The 26873-nt window shown below is 35.8% G+C and overlaps 1 pseudogene; it reads left to right on the forward strand.

Annotated features, from left to right (window-relative positions):
* Positions 1-26241, forward strand: LOC127415346 (COMM domain-containing protein 10-like; annotated as a pseudogene).
* Positions 26242-26873: the final 632 nt, after the last annotated feature.

The following is a 26873-nucleotide window of genomic DNA, read 5'->3' on the forward strand; positions in this document are numbered from 1 at the left end:
ATGCTTCATCTGATTTGCAGTATTAAAGCAGCTGTGATTAACATCAACTCACGACTTCTGACTCGTATCCTGTAGACACTTCATCTGAAGGTCAGTGTCACACCATCATGAATGAATGAACATTTCAACATTCACTCTTGATAATGTTTGTGTTTGTTAGGAGTGCTCGTTCACTCCAGATGAGGAGAAACTCCAGAGCGCTTTATCACTGGACAAACAAACTCTTCATCTGCTGCTGGAAACTGCTGTGCCCTTCATCCTCGATCAGGTCAATCCAGCACTCTTCAACATCAAACATTCTGCATTTGAAACGGAGCCTGTAAAACATTCTGTTTTTCTGATTTAATCATGTGTTTTGCAGGTGGTGTATCACAATGTTAAAGTGGCATCTCAAACAGCAGCTTGAGAACATCAGTGTCTCGTCTGATAAGCAGAAGTGTTCAGTCAGGTTTGGTCTTCAACAGGTCCAGATGTGATGGAGAAGATCTGACAGAACATATTCACTCCTCAGAAGGCCAGTTCATGTCAAATCAAGTGTTAATTATAGACACTTCATTAAACTCCACACAATTACAACACTGGAAAATCTTTAAATGGGTCATGCCTTAAAGGCCTCCTTTAATAATCGCCTCCTTAAAACTTCAAAGTAAACGCCCACTGTTTTGATTGTCTAACATATTGCAGCCCCTCAAATAGAGCCATATTTGAAACTCAATCAGAAGAGAATGAACAATTGAAACAATTTACACATAACGAAAATCCAGCACATTGCCTCTGAATAATTAAACTGTTCATCTCAAGCACATCAGCACCATAAACTATCAAACAGTCATGACATTTGAAATATTCATGAATGGAACTGTTTACTCACATTTTGCGATCGGGTCCAATAATGTTTTGTACTGCCCCGTTCTTCAATAATAGTTCCTTTACAAAGCTTGAATCGTATTATGACTGTTCATAAGCAATCCACACTGATATGAGCTGAAAAAACGAACATGCATTGCTGTGAAAAAGATTTTTGTGTATCTCTCATGCTAAATTGTTCCAAAAATTCAAACAAAATCTAACATAAAACAAAAGCAATGTGAGTAAACACAAAATACAGTTTTTAAATGATCATTTTATTTACTGAAGCAAAACAGTTATCCAATATAAACTGGGCCTGTTTGAAAAAGTATTTGCCCCCTTAGTTACTAAATCCCCAAATCTATGAAACTGCATTCATAATGGGGTTCAGCTGGACTAGACACACCCAGACCTGATTACTGCCAGCCCTGTTCAATCAAATCAACACCTAAATACAACTTTTTCAGCAGCATGAAGATGGCTAAAAGGTCTCACCCAGTATCACACTATGCCAAGGTCGAAAGAAATTCCAGAAATGATGAGGAATGATTGAAATACATCAGTCTGGGAAGGGTTACAAAGATATTTCAAAGTCTCTGGGACTCCAAAGAACCACAGTGAGAGCCATTATCTCCAAATGGAGAACACGTGGCACAGTAGTGAACCTTCCCAGAAGTGGCCGTCCTTCCAACATTCCTCCAAGAGCACAGCGATGACTCATCCTGGACGTCACAAAAAAGCCAAGGACAACATCCAAGTAACCGTAGACCTCTCTCGCATCAGTAAATGTCACTGTTCATGACTCCACTATCAGAAAGACACTGGGCAAAAATGCCATCCATGGAAGAGTGGCGAGGTGAAAACCACTGCTAACCCAGAAGAACATAAAGACACCTTGATGATCTTCAGTGCTTTTGGGAGAATGTTCTGTGGACTGATGAGTCGAAAGTGGAACTGTTTGGAAGACAGGGGTCCCGTTACTTCTGGCGTAAATGAAAAACAGAATCCCACAAAAAGAACATCATACCTACGGTCAAGCATGGTGGTGAGAGTGTGATGATGTGGGGATACTTTGCGGCTTCAGGGCGTCTTGCAATAATTGAGGGAAACATGAATTCTGCTCTCGACCAGAAAATCCTAAAGGAGAACGTCCGGTCATCAGTCCGTGAGATGAAGCTCAAGCGCAACTGGATTATGCAGCAAAACAATGATCCAAAGCATAGAAGTAAGTCCACCTCCGAATGGCTCAAAAAAATTCCCCCACAGTGTTGTGAAAGACTGATCTCCAGTTATCAGAAGCGTTTGGTTGCAGTTGTTGCTGCTAAAGGTGGCACAACCAGCTATTGAGTTTAAGGGGGCACTTAGATTTTCACATGGGTGATATAGGTGTTGGATAACTTTTTTGCTTCAATAAAAAAAAAAAAAAATATATATATATATATACAGGTGCATCTCAATAAATTAGAATGTCGTGGAAAAGTTCATTTATTTCAGTAATTCAACTCAAATTGTGAAACTCGTGTATTAAATAAATTCAATGCACACAGACTGAAGTAGTTTAAGTCTTTGGTTCTTTTAATTGTGATGATTTTGACTCACATTTAACAAAAACCCACCAATTCACTATCTCAAAAAATTAGAATATGGTGACATGCCAATCAGCTAATCAACTCAAAACACCTGCAAAGGTTTCCTGAGCCTTCAAAATGGTCTCTCAGTTTGGTTCACTAGGCTACACAATCATGGGGAAGACTGCTGATCTGACAGTTGTCCAGAAGACAATCATTGACACCCTTCACAAGGAGGGTAAGCCACAAACATTCATTGCCAAAGAAGCTGGCTGTTCACAGAGTGCTGTATCCAAGCATGTTAACTGAAAGTTGAGTGGAAGGAAAAAGTGTGGAAGAAAAAGATGCACAACCAACCAAGAGAACTGCAGCCTTATGATTGTCAAGCAAAATCGATCCAAGAATTTGGGTGAACTTCACAAGGAATGGACTGAGGCTGAGGTCAAGGCATCAAGAGCCACCACACACAGACATGTCAAGGAATTTGGCTACAGTTGTCATATTCCTCTTGTTAAGCCATTCCTGAACCACAGACAATGTCAGAGGCGTCTTACCTGGGCTAAGGAGAAGAAGAACTGGACTGTTGCCCAGTGTTCCAAAGTCCTCTTTTCAGATGAGAGCAAGTTTCGTATTTCATTTGGAAACCAAGGTCCTAGAGTCTGGAGGAAGGGTGGAGAAGCTCATAGCCCAAGTTGCTTGAAGTCCAGTGTTAAGTTTCCACAGTCTGTGATGATTTGGGGTGCAATGTCATCTGCTGGTGTTGGTCCATTGTGTTTTTTGAAAACCAAAGTCACTGCACCCGTTTACCAAGAAATTTTGGAGCACTTCATGCTTCCTTCTGCTGACCAGCTTTTTAAAGATGCTGATTTCATTTTCCAGCAGGATTTGGCACCTGCCCACACTGCCAAAAGCACCAAAAGTTGGTTAAATGACCATGGTGTTGGTGTGCTTGACTGGCCAACAAACTCACCAGACCTGAACCCCATAGAGAATCTATGGGGTATTGTCAAGAGGAAAATGAGAAACAAGAGACCAAAAAATGCAGATGAGCTGAAGGCCACTGTCAAAGAAACCTGGGCTTCCATACCACCTCAGCAGTGCCACAAACTGATCACCTCCATGCCACGCCGAATTGAGGCAGTAATTAAAGCAAAAGGAGCCCCTACCAAGTATTGAGTACATATACAGTAAATGAACATACTTTCCAGAAGGCCAACAATTCACTAAAAATGTTTTTTTTTTATTGGTCTTATGATGTATTCTAATTTTTTGAGATAGTGAATTGGTGGGTTTTTGTTAAATGTGAGAAAAAATCATCACAATTAAAAGAACCAAAGACTTAAACTACTTCAGTCTGTGTGCATTGAATTTATTTAATACACGAGTTTCACAATTTGAGTTGAATTACTGAAATAAATGAACTTTTCCACTACATTCTAATTTATTGAGATGCACCTGTATACACTGGCAGCCAAAAGTGTAGAATAATGTACAGATTTTGCTGTTCTGGAAGGAAATTGGTATTTTAATTCACCAAAGTGGCATTCAACTGATCACAAAGTATAGTCAGGACATTACTGATGTAAAAAACAGCACCATCACTATTTGAAAAAAGCCATTTTTGATCAAATCTAGACAGCAGCCATCACTCCAACACCTTATCCTTGAGTAATCATGATAAATTGATCATTTGGTACTAGAAAATCACTTGCCATTATATCAAACACAGCTGAAAGATATTTGGTTCATTAAATAAAGCTTAACATTGTCTTTGTGTTTGTTTTTGAGTTGCCACAGTATGCAATAGACTGGCATGTCTTAAGGTCAATATTAGGTCAAAAATGGCCAAAAAGAAACAGCTTTCTCTAGAAACTCATCAGTCAATCATTGTTTTGAAGAATGAAGGCTATATAAGATTTCATACAAAGGTGTACACTACAGTCTTCAAAGACAAAGGACAACTGACTCTAACAAGGACAGAAAGAGATGTGGAAGGCCAGATGTACAACTAAACAAGAGGATAAGTACATCAGAGTCTCTAGTTTGAGAAATAGACGCCTCACATGTCCTCCGCTGACAGCTTCATTGAATTCTACCCGCTCAACACCAGTTTCATGTACAACAGTAAAGAGAAGACTCAGGGGTGCAGGCCTTATGGGAAGAATTGCAAAGAAAAAGCCACTTTTGAAACAGAAAAACAAAAAGAAAAGGTTAGAGTGGGCAAAGAAACACAGACATTGGACAACAGATAATTGGAAAAGAGTGATATGGATTTTAACCCCATTGAGCTTTTGTGGGATCAGCTAGACTGTAAGGTGCGTGAGAAGTGCTCGACAAGACAGTCACATCTAAGGCAAGTGCTACAGGAAGTGTGGGGTGAAATGTCACCTGAGTATCTGGACAAACTGACAGCTAGAATAACAAGGATCTGCAAAGCTGTCATTGCTGCACATGGAGGATTTTTTGATGACAACTCTCTTTTCAAATTGTAATAGTAATTTTTCACATTATTAATGTCCTGACTATACATTGTGATCAGTTGAATGCCACTTTGGTGAATAAAAGTACCAATTTCCTTCCATAAGAGCAAAATCTGAACAATATTCCAAACTTTTGGCCGCCAGTATATCTATATATTGTTTTACCTTGTGAATTTCATTGTTTTTTGTCAAATCAGATGATTGCAACACGCTCCAGAAAAGTTGAGACGGGCAATTTAAGACTAATACCAATCTGATGAGTTGAAATAAGGCGATGTGAAACAGGAGATGTTAAACAGGTGAGGCAATCGTGTCATAGGAGCCTCCAAAAACAGCCTAGTCCTTCAAGAGCAAGGATCATTCGAGACTTGTCAATTTACCAACAGATGCTTCAGCAAATAATCCAGCACTTTGAGAACAATGTTCCCCAAAGACAAATTGGAAGGATTTTGGGCATTTCACCCTCTACAGTGCACCATATAGTTAAAAGATTCAAGGAATCTGGTCAAATCTCGGTGCGTAAAGGACAAGACGAAAACCACTTCTGAATGCGATTGATCTCTGATCCCTCAGACGTCACTGTCTTAAAAAACATCATTCATCTGTAATGGATATCATGAACATGGGCTTGGGATTACTTTAGTAAACCAAATGCAGGCTATAAATGCAGGAGTTTGAAGTAAGTGACAGATCAAAGCAACAGTCAGTGATCTGTCAGAATCATCATGGTAAAGAAAGTGCTGGAGGTTTGTGATTCACTCACTGATATTCATATGAAGCGTCTGTAACACTTTTATAAGTGTTTCATGTAACAAAGGGAGACCATTTGTTCATCATACTTTACATCAACATAAGTTAGCTTTGTACAGAATGTATCAACTTATTTGAATGAATATTGCTTGAGTGATACAATCTTACCCTCGTTAAAACGTTACGGATGTGACAGCGTTGACACGCAGTGACATCATAAATGTGGCTCATAATAAAAAAAAGCGCTGTTATGATAAAGTGTGCATATTTTTCAGATAATTCCTTGTCTGTCTGGAAAATAAAAAATAAATAGTCCTTCGATCCCACTTTTGCCATTATAAAATATTGCTGTTTGAAAATGTTGCTTTGGAAATGGTGCACCCCTCATGTGATTTTCTAAAAAAATTCATTATAGCACTATTTACAGTACAATATAGATTAAATGAACAATTTAAAAGGGGTTTCGTGCCTTTGCTTAAAACTGAATTTTTCCATGGTATGGTTGACATTTTCGTGAATTGCTGAGCTGTAGAGGCGTTTTTGCAGCTTGGTTTCAATAAATGCTTTTATTGTCAAAATATCAAGGGAAATTTGATTCCTCATGACACGATCCCTTTAAAGTCAAATTAACTTGTTTTTGAAAATGTAAATGAATTGTAATAATCACAAAATGATGTTTTGTCCTTTTTACATGAATATTAAATGAGATTGGGTCTTGTTGTGTTGTTGTCTGGTGTTATATCACAGATCTGGTGTCAGGACACAAATATGAAGGCCTTCACTGACCTGTTAAATAATCATGTACTGAATTGTTTGATAATCAAGTGAAGAGCACAAATCTTATTAACGTTCTAATATTAATGTGAGAATTTGTCACAAGGTGAAAGCAGCTTAAATTTAACCAGAAAGAGTTTAAATGAGCTGCTCATAATTACATTATAATAACCGCAGATGTGTGTCATTCAGCTTGAATTAAGAGCGTGTCAGTTACAGTCTGTCACAGATATTATAGCAAATATTGTGTTTGACCTAATTTTTCAAAAAATAATAAAAATAAAAACCAGTAAAATGAAAGAGCTGACATTGAACTATTCTGTTTTATTCTGTTCAATAACACACTTTTGCCTGAATGTAAAGGTAGTAAATAAATGTTTTGTGTTTCTTCAACAGTGATGAACACACTGTCAATATGAGTTTGTGTATTCGAGGAGTATCTGGAGTGTTTATGTGCAGTTTCTCTTGTGTTGTTGTTCTTGTCGTTGGATCACGTCGGGTGGCAGTTTAATCTGCAGATGTCTCGGTCTGATCAGACCCAGTTAAAAGCATCACACGCAGTTCTGGATCTTCTGGATGATTCACAGGTAAAACTCACATGAAACTCTGTGATCTGTGAATCTGCAAATAATACTGGTAACATTTTCAATGAAGCCCATATTTATAATGCATTGTAAAGGCGTTATAAATGCATTATACTGCATTCATAATGTCTCACAATACGCATTATAATAAGTTATAACTTCTCATAAATATTTATAACTACAGTTATAATACATTATAAGACGTCCCCTATTCTTTAGAGTATAATGCATTATAATGAAATCATAACGTCTCATAATACACCTTATAACATGTTATAACTTCTCATAAATAATTATAACTACAGTTATAATACATTATAAGACTTCCCCTATTCATAGTTATACTTTAGAGTATAATGCATTATAATGAATTCATAACGTCTCATAATACACCTTATAACATGTTATAACGTCTCATAAATAATTATAACTACAGTTATAATACATTATAAGACGTCCCCTATTCTTTAGAGTATAATGCATTATAATGAATTCATATTGTCTCATAATACACCTTATAACATGTTATAACTTCTCATAAATAATTATAACTACAGTTATAATACACTATAAGACTTCACCTATTCATAGTTATACTTTAGAGTATAATGCATTATAATGAATTCATAATGTCTCATAATACACCTTATAACATGTTATAACTTCTCATAAATAATTATAACTACAGTTATAATACATTATAAGACTTCCCCTATTCATAGTTATACTTTAGAGTATAATGCATTATAATGAATTCATATTGTCTCATAATACACCTTATAACATGTTATAACTTCTCATAAATAATTATAACTACAGTTATAATACACTATAAGACTTCCCCTATTCATAGTTATACTTTAGAGTATAATGCATTATAATGAATTCATAATGTCTCATAATACACCTTATAACATGTTATAACTTCTCATAAATAATTATAACTACAGTTATAATACATTATAAGACGTCCCCTATTCTTTAGAGTATAATGCATTATAATGAATTCATATTGTCTCATAATACACCTTATAACATGTTATAACTTCTCATAAATAATTATAACTACAGTTATAATACACTATAAGACTTCACCTATTCATAGTTATACTTTAGAGTATAATGCATTATAATGAATTCATAATGTCTCATAATACACCTTATAACATGTTATAACTTCTCATAAATAATTATAACTACAGTTATAATACATTATAAGACTTCCCCTATTCATAGTTATACTTTAGAGTATAATGCATTATAATGAATTCATATTGTCTCATAATACACCTTATAACATGTTATAACTTCTCATAAATAATTATAACTACAGTTATAATACACTATAAGACTTCCCCTATTCATAGTTATACTTTAGAGTATAATGCATTATAATGAATTCATAATGTCTCATAATACACCTTATAACATGTTATAACTTCTCATAAATAATTATAACTACAGTTATAATACACTATAAGACTTCCCCTATTCATAGTTAAACTTTAGAGTATAATGCATTATAATGAATTCATAATGTCTCATAATACACCTTATAACATGTTATAACTTCTCATAAATAATTATAACTACAGTTATAATACATTATAAGACTTCCCCTATTCATAGTTAAACTTTAGAGTATAATGCATTATAATGAATTGATAATGTCTCATAATACACCTTATAACATGTTATAACTTCTCATAAATAATTATAACTACAGTTATAATACATTATAAGACTTCCCCTATTCATAGTTATACTTTAGAGTATAATGCATTATAACACAAGCAACATCCAATGTTAATGCAGCAGAAGTTAATAAAGTTAATGTTATAAATGCTGTGTAATGTAAACAGTCTAAAGACTTTATGACATGATCATATTATAAGTGTTCTTTGACTGCTTTAAATTATAAAAGAATTATCTTCTTATAAACAGTCATAACATAAACTTATAACATACAATACATTACAAGTCAAACTTCTATAATGGAAGTTATTTATAAAATAAATCTCCAAATAAGATGCACAAACATTAAAGTTTATTGAATAGAGTTCAGTATAGAATCAGTTATTCTTGTGTGTGTTTACATGTGTGTTCAACATACATATTTAGAGTTTCTGATAGATTTTAATCTTGTAGCTTTACAAGTGTTTACATTAAATATGTGTTATTTTGTATTTTGTGCATGTGTAATGTTTATAACTTACAACATGACTTGTAATGTCTTATAACCACTTATAAATATCTATTATATATTACAAATATATATAATACATTATAACTTCTGCAGATAAAATCAGATGTTGCTTGTGTTATAATGTATTACACTCTAAGGTATAACTATGAACAGGTAATTATTATAAAGTATTATAATTGTGGTTACAATTATTTATGAGAAGATATAACATATTATAAGATGTATTATGAGACATTACTCATGCATTATAATGCCTTTACAATGCATTATAAATATGGGCTTCATAGAAAGTGTTCCCAAAAATGTAGCTTAAATGTTCAATTGCTATAATTGAATTTAATATCTATATCATATTGTTTAAATACTATAAGCACCCTGCTGTCTAGTTATTATCAGTAGGGCTGAATTAATATAAATCATACTTTTGTCTTCATATTGTAATTGCAATGAATTTAGATGAAAATATTTATTTTGGGTGTGTTATCTGCATGCTGTATTCTTTATGTCAGCTACACATCCAAAACTGTGTTCCTGAATGACTTTATTTCCATTATATACATCAGTAAATCAAAACTAGTTCCCTTAATGGTTGACTTGACATTGAACCTCTCAGCAACATAAAAACTAATGAGAGACGATTTGGTCTGTGATTGATTACATTACAACTGCTGCACAAAACAGAAAATTTGGACACAACAGGAGTAGATCTACATAGGGCCTGGCGATATGACAATATATATGGTGGCGACAATATAAAGTGTCAATCGATAGAGATTTTATCATGTCGTGTATATCGTGAAATGTAAATATCCATGTGTGTGGTGTGTGTGTATCGATCAGTGGGCGGGGCTTCACGTGAGACTTGAAGAAACATGGACAGGGTTTTCCAGCATTGAAAATTGTTCTTCTGCCGCCCAAGAAAATTCAATGACATTCATCTCGTGATCGGCGCTTCAAAAGCACTAAATATGCTTCTCATCTGACACGTGCATTCGTGTTTCACTCACGCTACTCAATCATTTTTGACCCAGTGAATCCCTAATGGAGAGAGACATCTCCACAGAACGGGACGACTCCCAAACAAATTTTTTTTTTTCTCCCCAATTTGGAATGCCCAATTCCCAATGCGCTCTAAGTCCTCGTGGTGGCGTAGTGACTCGCCTCAATCCGGGTGGTGGAAGATGAATCTCAGTTGCCTCCGCGTCTGAGACCGTCAATCCGCGTATCTTATCACGTGACTTGTTGAGTGCATTACCATGGAGACATAGCGCATGTGGAGGCTTCACGCTATTCTCCGCAGCATCCACACACAACTCACCACACACCCCACCGAGAGCGAGAACCACATTATAGCGACCACGAGGAGGTTACCCCATGTGACTCTACCCTCCCTAGCAACCGGGCCAATTTGGTTTCTTAGGAGATCTGGTTGGATTCACTCAGCACGCTCTGGATTCAAACTCGTGACTCCAGGTGTGATAGTCAGCATCAATACTCACTGAGATACCCAGACCCCGAGGAGCTCGTTATTAAAACAGGTACGACATCTGTGGTGTGGGTTCACAAAAGACAACACAGAGCAGAAAAATGTAATCTGCAAACTGTGTCGCACAACAATAATCACTCCTAATACAAGCAATCTGTTTTACCACCTCAGAATGAAGAACGCAAAAGAACATTATGAAAGTCAAAAAGTTGCGCTCTGCAGGCTGCTGAGAATGTTTCCTCATTTTGTTGCTTTGGATAAAAGCGTCTGCTAAAGGAATAAATGTAATGTAAATGCATTAATTCAGTCATAATTATTGTTTTGTGTGTGTGTGTGTGTGTGGAAGAAATGTTTATATTTATTTAATATTTATTTTCTGCAATGTGTTTACATAATTTTTGGATTTTTTTAATTTTTTTTTTACTTGTGTATTATTTTCTTTGTTGAATTTGGGAAGATCTTGAGTTTCTTGAGAAAAGTTTATAATAATAATAATAATATTGGTCAACAACATAACATAATGCTAAATTTCACATTGTCACATTTCAGTTTGATAAGAATGATTTAAAACAATTTATTTATTTATTACTTGGACTATTGTCAAATTCCAAATAAAGAGAAAATCATATAAGAGGAAGTATTTGGAAGTATTTAATTCACTGAATTAATAATCTAGAAAATAGGACGTACAATATGGCTACTTAATATTTTAAATATTTTCTATTGATTTTCCCCAAAATGTACTATATTGTGATATCCTTATCGTGATATAAGATTTTGATCTACATAGATTGCTTTTCGTGATTGGCTATTGTGACTGCTGTAATTGTAATCTTGATCGCTTTTATTCGATTAATTATACTAATTATCAGCCACTGAAATTTCTACCAAACATTACATATTAATACAACACTTGAAAGCATAATACATTACCACCAACAATACAACATTAGATTGTGAACACAAACAGAAATATTCTGAGTTGTACAGAGAAAGTCTATATGGTCTTTACTCTGATGGTATAATAGTGTTCAGCTGAGAAGATTACATGATGTTGAACAGTCGAGTGATGGCACTGTTGCTGTTCTCATCAATCTCCTGCTGTGAGAATGAGGGATTTTCTCCACAGAATCTGACACTGTGTCTTTAAATGGACGTTTTAAAAGTCAAAGATCAAATTTAAAAAACAGTCACACATTCTCTGTTCAATCTAGTCATGATACATTTACAAATGTGTTTTCTATTTAGCACTATTAATATAAATAAACTCTTTAGAAGAATTTAGTACAATTATCCACCTCTGATGAATAACACAGGAAAGGCCTGTAGTATATAATGTCTTATAAAGATATTCTTAATGTTTATAATACAGATTGCAATCAGTTGTATGAAATCACTATTTAAAGAGTATAAAATGTTAAAACACATTATCAACACCCAGTTTATGTGTTACAATTCACTATACCTTATAACAGTGTAAAGAAGAATAGAAAAGCATTCTAATTTTAATAACTCTGCATTATAATGTCAAGTGTTCTTGATTTGATTGATCTCGTCTCAGTTGATGTTCACACTGCTTCTGCAGGTCATTATGATGAATTCTTTAGATGTTTTCTTTGTGAATGTTTGGACAGATTGAGCTGTGAGATACTGTAGATGATTGTGGATGTTGGTGGTCTTGATTTTGTCTCTTGTCAGGTTCACTGTGATTTATGAGATGATCATGAGATTATAATTACAGCTGCTTTTGAGTTTGAAACGGTTGATGTTTGAACATTCATTCTGCAGGATAAATCTGCTCAAATGTGTTTTACATCATGATGATTATGACATAATAGATGAGTTTGTGTTTGATGAATCAGCTCTTGACAATCACTTCACGGCCAGTGAGTTTCCTGCATTCTGAAGGTCTTTATTCTTCTCATAGAAGACGGACCGCTTGAGTCGAGCTCTCTGATGTCAAGTTTATACACATTTAAAAACAACAGCTATTGAGCCAAAGTGCTGTACAATAGTTATAAATCGAATAATAAAACATAGATAAGAATAACAGCAATGAAGATGGAAATAGCACTACAAGAAATAATTAAGAATTACAAACATGGAGCTTGGGTAGCTCAGTGAGTATTGACGCTGATTATCACACCTGGAGTCGCGAGTTCGAGTCCAGGGCGTGCTGAGCGACTCCGGTCAGGTCTCCTAAGCAACCAAATTGGCCCGGTTGCTAGGGTGGATAGAGTCACATGGGGTAACCTCCTCGTGGTCACTATAATGTGGTTCTCGCTCTCGGTAGGGCGCGTGGTGAGTTGTGCGTTGATGCCGCAGAGAATAGCGTGAAGTCTCCACATGCGCTATGTCTCCACGGTAACGCGCTCAACAAGTCACGTGATAAGATGCGTGGATTGACGGTCTCAGACGTGGAGACAACTGAGATTCGTCCTCCGCCACCCGGATTGAGGCGAGTCACTACGCCACCACGAGGACTTAGAGTACATTGGGAATTGGGCACTCCAAATTGGGGAGAAAGAAATAAATGAACAGAAACAATAGAAGACACAAACTAACAAGGAAACACAACTGGAACATAAACATAAAATCCCTTTAGACCTCAAACTCAAAAGCTATGGGGTAAAAATGAGACTTTAAATTTGATTTAAAAATGGCAAGGGTAGGTGAAGACCTAATGTGACATGGAAGACTGTTCCACAACTTAGGGGCAGCTCCTGAAAAAGCCCAATTACTCTTGGACTTTAAGCGAGAGTGAGGAACAGAGAGAAGTAACCAGTGTAAAGATGCCAGCACAGGGGAAATGTGGTCTTTTCTTTGTTCCCATTAAAAGTCTTGCTGTTGCATTTTGAACCATCTGTAAATGTGCAAGGGAAGACTGAGGCAGGCCCACATGCAGGGAGTTACAATAATGATGTTCTCCTGATCTTCTGAAGACTCGTGGTTCTCGTGCACATGTGATTATTTTCAGCGTTTTATGTGATATGAATGTGTCACATCACGTGTTTGTTCTTCGACTGTAGTTGCTGTTTATTTTGAACTCATTCTGTTTTCTAACCGTCATCAAAGAGGCTCATGTTTTTAATGAGATTTTCTGGGTTCCGTCACGGAGGAGCTGAAACTCTTTGTTGAATTCTCGCCGGTGAAGCAACGACCTCATTTACCATCAGTGCCTGATAAAGACACTAATTAAACATCTCGTTTAGACTGCAGCGCTCGTTTTCTGTCAGAAGCACAGAGTCTCAGAATGATGTAAAAGTTCTATGTGCTTCTGTGAGTGAATGAATCAGTGAATGAATGAATGAATGAATGAATGTGATTTTGAGTGTCATGGATGTTCAGTTTTGTGGCTTGTGCTTTCATTGTCTGCGGTGGCTTTATCCGTGTGTTTACTGCGGTGCAGCGGTGCATGATGTCACCACATTGTTCCATCTCTCTTTTCTCTGAATCTGGCTGCAGTTCAGCGTTTGAGGCCCGTGTGAAGGAGACGAGACATTCCAGCGGGAATCAGGCGTCTTTTTGTTATGTGTGAGTGGTGGTGGCGTAGTGGGCTAAAACACATAACTGGTAGAGTTACTGGTTCAATCCACACAGCCACCATCATTGTGTCCTTGAGTAAGGCACTTAACTCCAGGTTGCTCCAGGGGGATTGTCCCTGTAATAAGGGCACTGTAAGTCGCTGTGTATAAAAGTGTCTGCCAAATGCATAAATGTAAATATGTGATACTGTATATTCACTCTGCCTTTGTGTTTATGTATGATATTAATAGCATGTTGATATTTCTGCAGGTTTGATTCTAGGATTGGTTATAGTAATATTCATGTTAAACGCAACTGAAAAATGTTCTGATGATCAAGATATTTAAGGATAAGTTTGACTGAGGTGATAAATATTTGCAATCTTTTAAAACTCTGGTTTAAAATGCATCATGTGTCATGTTTGTAGAAATGCAATCTTTGTTTCCATGTTGGTTTCACACATTTTTGGAGAAACAATGTTGATAACACTTTCTATGAAGCACATATTTATAATGCATGAGTAATGTCTCATAATACAGCTTATAATATGTTATAACTTCTCATAAATAATTGTAACCACAATTATAGTACATTTATAAAACTGACCTATTCATAGCTATACCTTAGAATATAATACATTATAACACGAGCGACATCTGATTTTATCTGCAGAAGTTATAATGTATTATATATATTTGTAATATATATATAATAGATATGCTTTAAGTAAAGTGACAAAAGCAATGTGTTCTTATAAACATCCATAAGATATTTTTAAGTGGTTATAAGACATAACAAGTCATGTTGTAAGTTATAAACATTACACATGCACAAAATACAAAATAACACATATTTAATGTAAACACTTGTAAAGCTACAAGATTAAAATCTGTCAGAAACTCTAAATATGTATGTTGAACACACATGTAAACACACACAAGAATAACTGATTCTATACTGAACTCTATTCAATAAACTTTACTGTTTGTGCATCTTATTTGGAGATTTATTTTATAAATAACTTCCATTATAGAAGTTTGACTTGTAATGTATTGTATGTTATAAGTTTATGTTATGGCTGTTTATAAGAAGATAATTCTTTTATAATTTAAAGCAGTCAAAGAACACTTATAATATGATCATGTCGTAAAGTCTTTAGACTGTTTACATTACACAGCATTTATAACATTAACTTTATTAACTTCTGCTGCTTTAACATTGGATGTCTCTTGTGTTATAATGCATTATACTCTAAAGTATAACTATGAATAGGGGAAGTCTTATAATGTATTATAACTGTAGTTATAATTATTTATGAGAAGTTATAACGTGTTATAAGGTGTATTATGAGACATTATGAATTCATTATAATGCATTATACTCTAAAGTTTAACTATGAATAGGGGAAGTCTTATAGTGTATTATAACTGTAGTTATAATTATTTATGAGAAGTTATAACATGTTATAAGGTGTATTATGAGACATTATGAATTCATTATAATGCTTTATACTCTAAAGTATAACTATGAATAGGGGAAGTCTTATAATGTATTATAACTGTAGTTATAATTATTTATGAGAAGTTATAACATGTTATAAGGTGTATTATGAGACATTATGAATTCATTATAATGCTTTATACTCTAAAGTTTAACTATGAATAGGGGAAGTCTTATAATGTATTATAACTGTAGTTATAATTATTTATGAGAAGTTATAACATGTTATAAGGTGTGTTATGAGACATTATGAATGTAGTATAATGTATTTATAATGGCTTTGCAATGCATTATAAAAATGGGCTTCATTGAATGTGTTACCAGTTTTCTTAGCCACTTTTTTATTTTTATTTTTTTTTACAACAAAATAACATTTATTGACTTAAAAAATATCATGTGGTGTAAACATCAAATAAAAGGTATTAAAATACTCTCCTTGCACCTTGAATACATGAGAATTATGTTTCAAAAGTTTTCAAAAAATTTGGGTTAAAGTTAGGCTTATCTAACACTAATCCCTGAAGTTTTAAAAAATATATTCTTTTTTACAAATATGAATTTTTGAGTCACAAATATCAAGATGTTTCAACATTTATTTTTCACACACACACACACACACACACACACACACACACACACACACACACACACACACACACACACACACACTCTTCAAAACTTTAAAGGCTTACAGTGAGCAGAGGCTTTCAAACTCCAAAAAGTAGTTTATTTTCAGACTAAATAAAACCCTCCAGTGTGTTTGAATCCTTCTGTGTGCAGCCAAAACTTCCACAATCCAATCAGTCACAGTTTTATCTGTCTGCGGTTTCGTCCTCTTCAAGCGTTTATTTTGCCTGAAGCTGAAGTTTGACGTTAAGCTTGTAGTTTGGTCTTCTAGCAGAGCAAATAAACTAGCAACAACAGCAGCCGTTAACTGTGCGTTTAATTCAGCGGACATCAGAAATGTTCACTGGATGTATGTCATGTGACTGATGTTTATAAATGATTTATAATTGTTTCAGAGATCACCTGTGGGAATGTGTGGTGAATGAAGAAACATCAGCATTGATGGTCTAAACAAGCGTTCGGTTTACTCTTCAGTTTTACTGTGAGCGCTCGTAAATTCACCTCAGCAAAACATCATCACACTATATGTCAAAATCTCATTTGAGCATCAGATGTAAACAGCATCATGTGTCCGCTCCCGCGAGATCAGCTCAACATGTCTCGAGATGTTCTCATGAGGATTCTCACCGCCTCACTCACTATATCTTATGTAGGCCAAAACCGACCCAAGAGACTTATTAATGCAACATATAAAGACTTCATTTACTCACAGCTTTATCGCTCTTGCATATAAATCACCTCACATTTGCATTTTGGATTTAAGTCTGATTGTGTGAAGTCTCGTATGATAATGAGTGATCATGTTATATAGTGATAATGAGAGCGCATATTAATTACATCACACGATGAGCGAAATGATACTTTTGCATTTAAAGTTTCACTAAGAAGTCCTGATGTTCTGTCTGTAATTAAACAGATGATTTACTATATGTGAGTCCACTGCAAAAAACATTTACATTTGTGCTCAAAAGTCTGCATACCCTTAGTTCTTAATACGGTGTATTGCCCCCTTTATCATCAATGACAGCGTGCAGTCTTTTGTAATAGTTGTCTATGAGGCCCCAAATTCTTGCAGGTGGTATAGCTGCCCATGAATATTGGCAAATGCCTCCAGGTCATGCAAAGTCTTTGGTCGTCTTGCATGAACCGCACGTTTGAGATCTCCCCAGAGTGGCTCGATGATATTAAGGTCAGGAGACTGTGATGCCCACTCCAGAACCTTCACCTTTTTCTGCTGTAACCACTGGAGGGTCAACTTGACCTTGTGTTTAGGGTCATTGTCGTGCTGGAAAGTCCAAGAGCGTCCCATGTGCAGCTTTCGTGCAGAAGAATGCAAATTGTCTGCCAGTATTTTCTGATAACATGCTGCATTCATCTTGCCATCAATTTTCACAAGATTCCCCGTGCCTTTAGAGCTCACACCCCCCCAAAACATCAGTGAGCCACCACCATGCTTCACAGTGAGGATGGTATTCTTTTCACTATAGGCCTTGTTGACCCCTCTCCAAACATAGCGCTTATGGTTGTGACCATAAAGCTCTATTTTGGTCTCGTCACTTCAAATTACAGTGTGCCAGAAGCTGTGAGGCATGTCAAGGTGTTGTCGGGCATATTGTAACTGGGCTTTTTTGTGACATTGGCGCAGTAAAGGCTTCTTTCTGGCAACTCGACCATGCAGCTCATTTTTGTTCAAGTATCGTCGTATTGTGCTCCTTGAAACAACCACACCGTCTTTTTCCAGAGCAGCCTGTATTTCTCCTGAGGTTACCTGTGGGTTTTTCTTTGTATCCTGAACAATTCTTCTGGCAGTTGTGGCTGAAATCTTTCTTGGTCTACCTGACCTTGGCTTGGTATCAAGAGATCCCCGAATTTTCCACTTCTTAATAAGTGATTGAACAGTACTGACTGGCATTTTCAAGGCTTTGGATATCTTTTTATATCCTTTTCCATTTTTATAAAGTTCCATTACCTTGTTACACAGGTCTTTTGACAGTTCTTTTCTGCTCCCCATGGCTCAGTATCTAGCCTGCTCAGTGCATCCACGTGAGAGCTAACAAACTCATTGACTATTTATACACAGACACTAATTGCAATTTAAAAAGCCACAGATGTGGGAAATTAAACTTTAATTGCCATTTAAACCTGTGTGTCACCTTGTGTGTCTGTAACAAGGCCAAACATTCAAGGGTGTGTAAACTTTTGATCAGGGCCATTTGGGTGATTTCTGTTATCATTATGATTTAAAAAGGAGCCAAACAACTATGTGATGATAAATGGCTTCATATGATCACTATCCTTAAATAAAAGACAGTTTTTTTGCATGATCAGTCATTTTTTCAAAATCAATGCCAAAATGTCACAATTTCTGCCAGGGTGTGCAAACTTTTGAGCACAGCTGTATGTCTTATTATCTAAAGATTCATAAACTAGATACATTTACTTGAGAAGCAGAATGACATGAGATATTAAGTCTTGTTTACAGAGAAATCAAACTAGATGTATTAACGTTTATGCTTATATACACTACCAGTCAAAAGTTTTGAAACACTCATTCTTTATTATATATTTTCCTCCTATTTTAGAATAATAGTAAAGTCATTAAAACTATGGAATAACATAAATGGAACTATGGGAATTATGTTGTGACTAAACAAAATCCAAAATAAATCAAAACTGTGTTATATTTGAGCATCTTCAAAGTAGTCCCCCTTTGTCTAGAATTTGCAGACATGTACTCTTGACATTTTCTCAAGCAACTTCTTGAGGTATCACCCTGGGATGCTTTTTAAACAGTATTGAAGGAGTTCCCATCTATGTTGGGCACTTATTGGCTGCTTTTCTTTATTATTTGGTACAAGTCATCCATTTCAAAAACATTTTTATTTATTAAATTTTAGTTTTATAATGAAATAAATTCATATGGTGGCACAATTATATTTTTGTCTACAAAACTAATTTCAAACATTTAAGCATACGCCTTCAGATCAAAAGATTTTTAAGATCATGAGAAACATTTCAGTCAAGTGTTTTAAATCTTTTGACCGATAGTGTAAATATATTTGCCAATGCGGTAAGAGAAGAAAAACTTCAAAGGGAAAGCATGTTTATTTTTCTGACCCTATTCATTTTGTTTTTCTATCTTGTTTTAAGCATAAACCCCACCCAATTAATTTCAATTTCTCTGAAAACAAGACAAAATATCTTATTACATATTTTTTATTGTTTTATGGATGTTTAAATATTTTTACCACAAAATAAGACAAAAATACTCATATTAAGTGTCTGTGAAACTGAGCTCATCGTGACAAAACTGATTATCAGTTTAAGTGTTAAATCTTTCACTCAATAATAAAGAGTTGTTGAAAGACTGTGTGAATAATAAAATGTTAAACGGATAGTTGAAGATAACATGTCCATAGACTTCAACATGAAGACTTCATATGAAACGTGTATGAATGTTTCAGGGAAACTGTATATTTGCTAGAACTGGTGAGAATTTATTTTAAGATTTAAATGTTTTTAATCACCTTTTTGCTGTTAAATGTTTCTTTAGTTTAACCAATTATTATTTTAAAATATTCTATATACTTTCTTAATTAATATGAGCTCATGAATCAGATCGCATCATTTATATGTATAAATGTTTTCCATCTGAAAGGACTAAATATTAAATGAAACAAATGACAATAAAATGCAAAGTAATCTCTTCAGTAATCTAAATACTTTTTAAATGTAACTGTATTCTAAATATCAATTATTTAAATTGTAACTGTAGTGGAATACAGTTACTTATATTAAGTATTTTAAATATGTAATTACATGTAATATGTATTGCGTTACTCCCCAACCCTGTATGTCAACTACACAAATATAGACTGAATTTAGGCAGTAAATGTGTCAAAGCAGCAGATCATGAACTGATTTAATCCAGTTGAATGAGTTTAATGAGTTTAAGTCACTTGGAGAACTAGAGAATCTGTGGATGGGAAATAAAACAGAGCAGAAATATTGACAGATGTTAGCTGATTTCTTTTATCTGTGACGTTCTAACCTCATTATAGACAGAAATATCTGTCTGTCTGTGAGTTGTCTCTCTCTCTCTCTCTCTCAGTACAGTGAAGTTAAGTTGATTTTGACTGTTTACATGATAAAACACTGAGTCTCTCCAGCCACAGATCTGGGCATGTGCGGGCAGCTCATTTCCCGTCAAATGAGAAACAGACGGACCGAGTGTATCTGTGATGTGGTGAAACACAGACTGAAGTCACTTGACCACAGACAGGAGAAGATTCAGTCATCATATACACTCAAAGGAACTCTATATACTGTAGATCTATAAGAGCCTGATGTTTTTAATGAGAGAACTTCACCACAATACATCTGTGTTTAAGCTCAGCCAAACATGTTTGTATTACTTCATCGTTTACACTGAGGTCAACTGATAATGTTAGTCAGGCTTTTTTTATATGATTTTGTCATTTCTAACATTGGGATTGTTCAGAAGGATCTGCAAAGCAATAGGTGCTACACACACACACACACACACATATACACACACACATATACACACACAAACACACACACACACACACATACAGACACACACACTCACTCACACACACAGACACACACACACAGACACACACACACACACACATACACAAACAGACACACACACACACATACACACATACACAAACAGACACACACACACACACACACACACATACAGACACACACACACACACACACATACAGACACACACAAATACACAGACACACACACACATACAGACACACACAAATACACACACACACAGACACACACACACACACACACACACACACAAATACACACACACACACAGACACACACACACACATACAGACACGCACACACACACACACATACAGACATACACAAATACACACACACACACACACACATACAGACACACACACACACACTAACAGATTTTACTCTCATCATTAGATTCATAATATTTAATCCTACTTGCTCATTATTACCTCACTGTGACTGGACGGGAGTTTGTGATCAGCCAATAGATGCCATTGATTTGTAAACGTGGATGATCATGTGTTGATGTTTTCTGATGTTCAGAACGAGTGGTTTTTGCTCTTGTTGAACTGGAGAGGAAATGTTGACTATGTTTTCATCTGTTTTTTCTCATTAAATGTTTATTTTCAGTGAGGAATATTATTTAACAACAGTGATTTCTATCTTGGCCTGTTTTGATATTTGCATTTCAAACATCTGCATCTGTGAATATTAAAGACGCTTCTGTCAGATTTCAGCAGGATTGAAAGATGTTTTCTCATGAGGAATGAGGCCTCTCATTTGTGTTTGTGAGGAAGTGAAGATCACATACTGTACTGCAGTGCTGTGAGATGAGCGTGTGAACATGACCTTTGACCTACATGCATTCATGCTGCTTTTGGGGACTCGAGAACCTCAAAGGAACAATACGAGAACACAGCAGCGTTCAATCACAGAGCCACAATGTTCAGTGTTGTCATTATGGATGTATATGGTGCGGTCTGACAGTCACATGATCAATCTCTGTGATATGATTTGACCACAGCAGAGGATGTGGTTTATTCTAATACAGGAAGTGTGGTGAGCTCGACCCGTCCCAACTCACCACATCTTTACTAAACAAATCATCTCACAAACTACATCACTGCTCCAGTACAGTTTGGACACACACATTTTTAGTTTTGTAAAAAAAATTAAAAATAGGCACAATTTATATCTGTCTTCAAAACAAGCCTTGAAGCAAGAGCCTTTAGATGAAAAGCTGTTTAATTCACTCAAGAGTGTCTAAATGTTTCACTGCTGGTGTATTTAAATGAAAAGCTCAGCAGTCACTGTGCTGTCTGAAAACAATGTTTATTTCTGCAGTCTCGTTTAGTGAGACAGAAATGACACGAATTAACGCTTGAGAAAAATAGTGCTGATTTATTAGACACAAAGTTCTTCTTTAGTGATGTGGACTGTGAGCTTCACTGCTTTCTTTGTTGACATCTGTTAACCAGCGCTGATTTGATCTCATCAGTTATGTTTAGTGCATGAAGACAACACACAACACATGATTTATCTCATTGCTGGTACAGTTGTGTCATTCTGCATCAAGGCCTCGATATACTTCTGAAGAAGTTCTTCTGCGTTCTTCGTTCAGGGGTAAAAATAAGTTGTAAACAGCCGAGCAACAGTATACTGTTTCCGAACATTCAGACACCCACCACACCGCTGTAGGAGGCGTTTAGAGGAGCATTAAATATATGAGGACACTACATGTAAAACCTGAACTAATGTGACATTAAAATGTGTTATCAATGACTTTATGCCTCATTCTGTGAGTAGAATTCACATGAGGTCAGTAAAGGAAGCTGTTTTAAGCACTCAATGATGATTTAAAGTAATATATATATGCAATAGAAAATGTTTAATTTGTCTTGTTTACATCTTGAATTCATGAACATGCTATATGCGGCCATACTATGCACCGACTGAAAACATAAACAAAGTAGTAGGTGGAGCTTCAGGCCACACCTACCGATGACATGGACCAATGGCAGTAAGAAGGTGTTTAGCAGCCAGTTAGAAGTGTTTCTAAAGGTTCACCCAGGTGAGCAGTTACGAACCACTGTCACACACGTTCGTTCTTCGATTTCGTATGAAGTATATCTGAGCCTTCAGAAGTGCATGATGGGACACACGTCACCCTCCGTTGACCTCCAGCTGACCTCTCATCACTGTGTGTCTCTGCACCATTCACCCTGTTTGTTCTGTTTATTCAGTGTTTGTTTTGTCTGTAGCTTTTGTAACATAATTCTTTGTTCATTGTTTTGAGCTAAATTTAGATATTTGTAATATTATTGAAATATTTCCTACTGGAGGAGGACATTCCACAAGCATCAACATATTTCTGTCACAAACATTAAACTCTTCAGATGTTTCCTGTGTATTTAACAGCAATTCAAAGAGGTTAAAAAAAGTAAAATTTTCAAAACAAATATGAGCAGAATCAAATAATTTGAGCAGCATATTATTCGTCGAGTAAATGTCAAACCCTTGTGCGTAAGAACAGTCATTTACAGGTTTGTGTAACTGCGTGACTTTCCCATTTTCACCGTCATTCCTGAGAATGTTGCAGCAGCGGCGTGACTGACATACAGCAGGACTACACTGTAAAGAGAGGGAGAGAGAGCTGGTGACCATGACAACCATTTCACCCCTGACTCATAGGCTTTATTCATAATCAAGAGGTTTAGAAAGACACTTGAACTTCAATATTTCACTAAGAGACTTAAAGGGATACTTCGCTCAAAAATGAAAATTCTCTCATCATTTACTCACCCTCATGCCATCCCAGATGTGTATGACTTTCTTTCTTCAGCAGAACACAAATTAAGATTTTTAGAAGAATATTTCTGTTCTGTAGGTCCATACATTGCAAGTGAATGGTGACCAGAACTTTGAAGCTCCAAAAGCAGTGGTTAAATCCATATGACTGGAAGTTATGTGATAGGTGTGTGTGAGAAACAGATCAATATTTAAGTCATTTTTTTACTCTAAATATCCACTTTGACTTTTAAATCTTTACATGCTTATTTGGTGTCTTCTCTTTGTAACACCATGGTCAGGTTTGATTGCAAGCGTAATTATATTAACTGCAAAAACTGACACTTCAAATCAAATTTAAAATGCTAAACTTTGACAAATAATAGTTTAATAATGTCTAAATATATATCCAAATGTATATCTTGTGATAAAATATAAAATTAGGTTACAACAAGTCATCAGACTACACAGTATGTGTCTACAGTCATCTACTGGCTGTTACTGACATGACATGGTGTTCAACTCATGTTATTTATATTTTGTTCACCAGATGGTAGAAATCTGCCTCCAGTTTATGCCACATTCTCATATTCTCTTCATGTATCAATGTATAGAAGGTGTAGAAGTGTAGGTTCTTAATTTTTTTATTTTTTTTTATGCTTATTTGTATGTGCAAATTAATGGTAAAATTTAGAAATGTACATGTAAATAAGATCAAAATAGCATAAAATCCCAAATGAAATGGATAATTTTATTGTTTATTATTTCTAACCCTAACCCTAATCATCATAAAAAAAAGGGCGACACATCTGACCGTTCTGGTCAAAAATGACAGTGAATACCAAAGGGAGGTGCCATTTTTCAATACCATAGGAGGGTTAAGGTGCGTCCCAAACCGCACACTTCTGCACTATTCTGTAATATATGTACTGCGAGTAGTATGTTCACACTAAAATGCAACAAAAAAAAAGTGTACTATGAGTACCCTGATGATGTACTTCAACCGTCAAAACAGAGCGTGTAATGTTGGACACTTTATGCACACAGCACTTGCGGTTTGCCGTATGTAGCAAAAGGGGCGGAGTTATCTGACTGTGATTCTAGTCTGACAAAACAATTGTAATAATGACTGAGGTTGACTAACGCACTAAAGCTAACAGCAACACATCACGTGTGCTTGAAACATCACTTCCATCAGCCGTTAAACTGCGAATGCTCCTGTGTAGTAAAAAAACATTAAGTGTTCTATTTGGGACGACAATACACTTTAAACATTCATAAACTATAAAAGTGTAAGGGTATAGTGTATAGTGCATCATCTTAATCAGCTATATACAGGTAGATCATTGATATGAGGAATAATCTAATCTGATTAGAGGTTGTAGTCCAAAAACTCAGAAGACATGGTTTTCCTCAGGATTTTCCTATGAGTTTTTATAATGCCAGTTTTGTATTTATGAGTAAAATAAGGTCTGTGGTAAACATTACTTGAAGATACTTGAATGTTGATAACATTGCTAAATAAGGACAACAACGGGTTTCTGTTTCATCAGGCAGGTACACTCACATGCTTGTGGTATTTGTAGTCCTTATTAAGCATGCATTTTTGTTATTAACATTTTTTATTAATTCCATACATAATAATAATAATAAAAAAAATGAAGACAAACAGAATGTAAATACATGGAATCATTTATATCCCTATGTAGAGCCGAGGAGGGCGGGGCCAGGCTGGAATGATGCACGCCCAGTCCCCAATCAGCCTGATGGGGCGCGCGAGGGATAAAGGCGGCCGGGGACGACAGTTCGAGAGAGAGAGAATTACAGGCAGCTGTACTGTGTGTGTGTGTTTACGGTTGTGTGGTTTTGTTTAAGTTGTTCATTAAATTATTATTTAAGTTCTCAAGCCGGTTCTCGCCTCCTCCTTTCCCTTGAACCCCCTTACACCCTATTATTCCCCTCCCCCACCCCCCAGTGGTCAATATAAATACAAATAAAGGACTTACATACATGTATAAACAACACACAGAAAAAAGTGTTTATCCATATAGAAAAACAATAAAAAAATAAATAAAAAAACTAAAAATACTAATCATTTAAATGACTACATACAACAAAACAACATTGTCTCTCTCCACTAACCAATGTTGAAACCCTCCAGGAAGGACACATGTCTGCCCCATTTCTTCCTGTATGCCTCCATGTTACCCAGCCGTCTATGCGTCATTTCCTCGAAAGCCGCCACATTGCCCAATTCGGTGCACCACTCCTGAAAGGAGGGAGAACCAGCTGCCTTCCAACCCCTAAGAATTATTTGCCTCCCAATCATCACACTGGATAGAACCCACTTTTTTTTATATATTTGTCATTTATATCAATGACTGTCCCACCCCCCAAAATACACAGTCTCAGGCAGAGAGTAACGTCAGTGCCCAAGACCTCACTGATAAAGTTCTGGACTTCCGACCAGAACTCCTGAATCATAGCACGGAACCAAAAGGCATGGGCTATGTGCCCATCTTCTGACTGGAATATCCAACAGGTAGGTGTGTCTATTAAACCAAGTCTATACAACCTATAGGGGGTCCAATAGAAATGATGTATGATCTTAAATTGCATAAGACGTACCTTAGCGTCTCTTGACATCTTTTAGAATCCTTTCCCACTCCCCATCCTCCATGGCCATGTACAAATCATTTTCCCATAACCCCTTGAGAGATGATAAAGCTCCGTCGCCAAGACTCTGAATCAGCAAAGAATAGTACACCGATGCTTTCCTAAAAGCAGCTATCACCACACTAAGGGTGTCTGCCGCTTTAGGGGCTGTATACTACTTCCAAAGACAGTACATAATAAATGGCGCAACTGTAAATATCTGAAGAATTAGGAATCCGGAATCCCAAATTGCTGTATAATATTATCAAAAGAACTAAATTTTCAGTTTTTGTACATGTCTCCAAGCGTAGCAACACCCCTCTCAATCCACTCCATCCAGCAAAAGGGGGACTTATCAATGCATAATTTAGGGTTCAACCATATGCTTGAGGCAACATTCAGATAAATATCTGAACTGAACATCGCTCGAAAACCTTTTTATTAAAGGGTCAAAATTAACTCTAATTAAATCACTCAAACTTGATGGAAATAAAATGACCAAA

The sequence above is a fragment of the Myxocyprinus asiaticus genome, chromosome 24 (genome assembly GCF_019703515.2).
Source record: "Myxocyprinus asiaticus isolate MX2 ecotype Aquarium Trade chromosome 24, UBuf_Myxa_2, whole genome shotgun sequence".
NCBI classification, from domain to species: domain Eukaryota; kingdom Metazoa; phylum Chordata; class Actinopteri; order Cypriniformes; family Catostomidae; genus Myxocyprinus; species Myxocyprinus asiaticus.